The sequence below is a fragment of the Ursus arctos genome, unplaced genomic scaffold, assembly GCF_023065955.2.
Source record: "Ursus arctos isolate Adak ecotype North America unplaced genomic scaffold, UrsArc2.0 scaffold_20, whole genome shotgun sequence".
NCBI lineage: Eukaryota > Metazoa > Chordata > Mammalia > Carnivora > Ursidae > Ursus > Ursus arctos.
This window is the reverse complement of record NW_026622875.1, coordinates 49,895,579-49,900,382: the sequence shown is the minus strand read 5'-3', so window position 1 is coordinate 49,900,382 and position 4,804 is coordinate 49,895,579. Positions and strand designations below refer to the sequence as shown.

General features: G+C 37.4%; 1 pseudogene; it reads left to right on the top strand.

Moving 5' to 3' along the window:
- Positions 1–2,795: 2,795 nt before the first annotated feature.
- Positions 2,796–4,056, top strand: LOC113253650 (plasminogen activator inhibitor 1 RNA-binding protein-like; annotated as a pseudogene).
- The last annotated feature ends 748 nt before the right edge of the window (positions 4,057–4,804 follow it).

Sequence of the window (4,804 nt, the reverse complement as noted above, 5' to 3'; positions counted from 1 at the left end):
CTATTCTATACACTATATGTGTATATATATATATATATATATATATATATATATATATATATATAGCCTAAGTTCCTACTAAATTTTAAAGCACTTAGTGGGGAAGAGGGTTAAGGAGATCCAGAAATGAGTAACACACAGCTTCTGCCTTTATTCAGTTGAGAGAACAGACATTGAACTTGTTGTAGGCTGCATAGAAAAAAAATCAAATCTTTCTAACACTTAATTTAAGACAAAGAATCTGTTAGAGTCTGGGAATTTATTAATAATCCTGTGGCCAAAGGGAGAAGAAGCAGGCAAAACGAGACTGATGACAACATCAGGAAAGAAAGAAATTTAGAAACATATAGAACTGTTAAAGACTGGAATTTCACAAGTAATGTTTACATGACAATTAATTAGCAAGGCTTGAAGAGTTATAGTTACATGATATGGAAGACAACACTCAAATGTTGAAGTCTACATGTCTACAAGATAGTTTAACAAATTCAAGAGACATTTTTATGGTTACAGAAATAGAAAAAGAAGGTTATAAGATAGAACACAAGTATAATTTTAAAGACCATGTCCCTTTTCCTAAACACGAATTTAAACTTATATTTAATCTTATGTTTAAAGGCTATTCTCAACCTTCAGTTTTATCACAAGAAAAAGTTTTTAATTGCTATACTCCTTTCATTAAGTTTTTGTATAAATAAATGTTATCTCAGGAGAAAACGCTGTTAATTAGAGGCTCACAGGTTCTTCTTAGAGTCAGGAGTCAGTACAGGAAAAAAGTGCATATATATATATAAATATATACATATGTATTTATATTTATATATACTATGCACAAACACACAAGCCTCAGAATTAAAATGTTAACAAAGAACGGAATATGGGATAATGGTTTTTGTTAGAAAATGTGAGCTTAAAGAAGAACCTGGAGCAACATTTCCATCAGTATGAAGAGTTAGGTACCTCCAAAATTTTTTGCAGTTGAAACAACTAATATACTGGGTAAAATAGTAAAAGATGAAAAATTAGGGGCAACTGGGTGCCTCAGTCAGTTAAGCAAATGACTCTTGAGTTCAGCTTGAGCAATGATCTCAGGGTCATGAGATCGAGCCCCATGCCGGGTTCTACACTGAGCATGGAGCCTGTTTAAGATTCTCTCTTTCTTCCCCTCCCCCACTCTCACTCTCTTAAAAAAATAAAACTAAAATTAAAACATTTAAAAATCTCTGAGGACTCTACAGATAAAGACAAATAGAAACCCTTGAGTGGAAAAGTGTTGGAACCAGCTTTTACCTAGAGGACCTCTGCCAAACCTTAGAGACCTTATGTTTCCAATACAGGGTGTGGGACAGGCCAGAAAGCCTAGGGCCCATCTAAAGTGGGTTATGTAAGAGTAGTCCACTGTATAAGGTGGGAGCATCAAGCGCTTATGCCCATAATGCTAGGTAAACAAGAAATAAAATCTGCCTCTAGGGGCGCCTGGGTGGCACAGCGGTTAAGCATCTGCCTTCGGCTCAGGGCGTGATCCCGGCGTTCTGGGATCGAGCCCCACATCGGGCTCCTCCGCTAGGAGCCTGCTTCTTCCTCTCCCACTCCCCCTGCTTGTGTTCCCTCTCTCGCTGGCTGTCTCTATCTCTGTCTAATAAATAAATAAAATCTTTTAAAAAAAAAATCTGCCTCTAGAAGGACACTGGCAGAAGTAAACACAAATCTTTTCTGGAGAAATTCCACTGTGATCCAGGACCTCAAGCAATTCCCACAATAATGTTTTAATAAAACTTAGCAGTTCATAATAAAAATCACAAAACACACAAGGAAATAAGTCACCATGAGTGAGAACCAATCAAAGCAATAGACAGCACAAAGATTTTAGTTTCTAGAATTATCTTACAGAAAATTTAGGAACTAATAAAAGAAAACTTAAAAATATGAGGGAACAAGAGACTGTAAATAATGATCTTTGCAAATTTTAAAATGAATCAAAAAATATCTAGAAAGTAAAATATTTAGTAACTGCAATTAGAAATATGATACATAAATAAAACAGCATATTAGACATATATGAAGAGAAAATTTTAAAACTGGAAGATAAATATAAGAAAATTAGACCAAAGTGCAGCACAGAATGCAAAATTAGTAAAACAGATTAGGAGACATGGAAGATAGATTAAGCCTAATGTAGGTCCAAATTGAAGTTTCAAAAGGAAGTAACAGAATAAAGAAAAGAACATTCGAAGTATATGATAATAGTGGAGAAATTCCCAGAATTGTTAGAAAAGATCAATCTTCAAGTCCAAGAATCTCAATAAATCCAAAGAAGGGAAAAATTGTTTTGAATAAAAAAAATTCAGAACATCGAAAGTGACTATATTCTAAAACCTGCCATGGAGAAAAGACAAATCATGTACCAATGGGCAGTAATTTAATTGATGGCTGACACCTCGACAGCAATAAAACAATCCAGAAAGGAACAGAATAAAATATCCAGTGGAAGAGGAGAGGGGAAAAAAAGGTAACCTAAAAATCCATGTTAACAAATATATCTTCCAAGAACAATGCTGAAATATAGACAATTTGAACAAAAACTAAGAAAAGTGTATCAACAAAAGATCCTCACTAAATATATACAAGCTGAAGAAAAATTTTCCCAGATGGAAAGTCTGAGACTCATGAAAGGATGCTGAGTAAAAATATCTTAATATGGGCCCTGCCATCTTGTGGGAAGAGCTCAAGCAGGTGCTCATGGCTGGGTCCTGTCCGCAGCAGTCCGTGGAGGAACTCACGGCGGAGCCACCATCATGCCTGGGCACTTACAGGACAGCTTTGGCTGCGTGGTCACCAACTGATTCGACCGGATATTTGACGATGAATTGGGCCCCCTTGAGGTATTGAAGCAGCAGGAAACAAGAAAAAAGAAGCCAGAAGGGATGGCATTGGGGGCCCTGGGGCCAAGAGGGCAGCTCAGGCCACAGCCCAGACCACCTCCAATGCAGCAGACAAACAGCTGCCTAAAGAGTCCCAGAAAGACCACAAGAACCCACTGCCTCTCCAACATTGGCATGGTTGACAAGAAAGAGAGACACAACCGCCCATGGCACTTAAGAAAGAAGGAATAAGAGGTGTTGGAAGAAGACCTGATCAACAGCTGCAGTGTGAAGGGAGAGTAATTGACAGGAGACCAGAAAGGTGACCACCTCATGAACAACAATTTGAAAAGCCACTTGAAGAAAAGAATGAAGGAGGAGACTTTTCAGCTGATGGACAGATTATTGACTGGTCTATCCGAGGCTGTGGTGGTCTTGAAAGAGGTCGAGAAGACCGGGGACGGGAAACGGGCCAAGGCAATGGATTTGATTCTGGTGACAAATGTGAATTTGATAGGTATTGTAGACTGACATTACAGTGGCCTGAAGCACGAGGACAAATGTGGAGGTAGTGGATGTCACAACCGGAGAACTGTCAAGATGAATTAGCAGACTCCCCAAAATACATTCAAATATGTTATAGTTGCAGTAACTTCGATCAATCAAGTGTGACTGGGGAAACACCAGAAAGTGAAGAACATTCAGTTGCAGACACTGAAAATAAGGAGAATGAAGTTGAAGAAATAAAGGAAGAGGGTCCAAAAGAAATGACTTTGGATGAGTGGAAAGCTATTCGAAATAAGAACCTGGCAAAAGTAGAATTTAATATCTGAAAACTAAATGAAGGTGCTGATGGGCAGTGGAAGAAGGGATTTGTTCTTCCTAAACCAAAGAGTGAAGAGGCTCATGCTGAAGATTGGGTTATGGACCATCATTTCCAGAAGCCAGCAAATGATACAACATCTCAGCTGGAGATAAGTTTTGGAGACTTTTGCCTCCCAGGACATGGTGGCAAGGAAGGATGATATGTCCTTGGGCATGGTGGACATCTAAACTCCAAACCATGGCAGCAGAACTGACAAGTCAAGAGTCTTCTCCTGATGTAGATGACCCTGAGGCATTCCCAGCTCTGCCTTAACTGGATGCCATAAGACAACCTTGGTTCTTTTGTGGACCCTCCCATTTGAGGTTTTGCATGCTTAAAGATCCCAAACAACTTAAGAATTAAAAAAAAAAACACAACACTCATTCATACCATTCACACCAAAAGACTGAATTTTATCTGTTTTGAAAATGAACTTCTCTCACTACACAGAACAATATGGTAGTCAGGGGATTTTGGGGGGGGGTTGTGGGTTTTTTAGGTGTTTTTTTATAATTTTTATTTTGTTATATTAGTCACCATACAGTACATCCCCAGTTTTTGATGCAATGTTCCATGGGTAGTCAGTTTTGTATTTAGAAATGTATTGGTAGCAGGGATGTTTTCATAATTTTCAGAGATTATGCATTCTTCATGAATACTTTTGTATTGCTGCTTGCAAATATGCATTTCCAAACTTGAAATATATGTGTGAACAGTGTATACCTGTTTAAAGCTTCCATTTCACTTGTTATTTAATTAAGGATTTAGATGTTCTCCCAATTACAGACTGGTTTTAAATATTAGACATAGTATCAGTGTTAATACCTGCTTAGCATTTTCATACATGGTCAGTTGGGTCATGTAAACTTTGATTTGTCAAATTTTATGCTGTGTGGAATACTAATAATACTTTATTATTTTAACTTAGTTTTAATATTTTCATTTCTGGGGAAAATCTTTTTCCACTTCTCATGATAGCTGTTATATATGCTAAATCTTTATATACAGAAATATCAGTACTTGAACAAATTCAAAGCACATCGGTTTATTAACCCTGCTCCCGCATGGTTCATTAAGT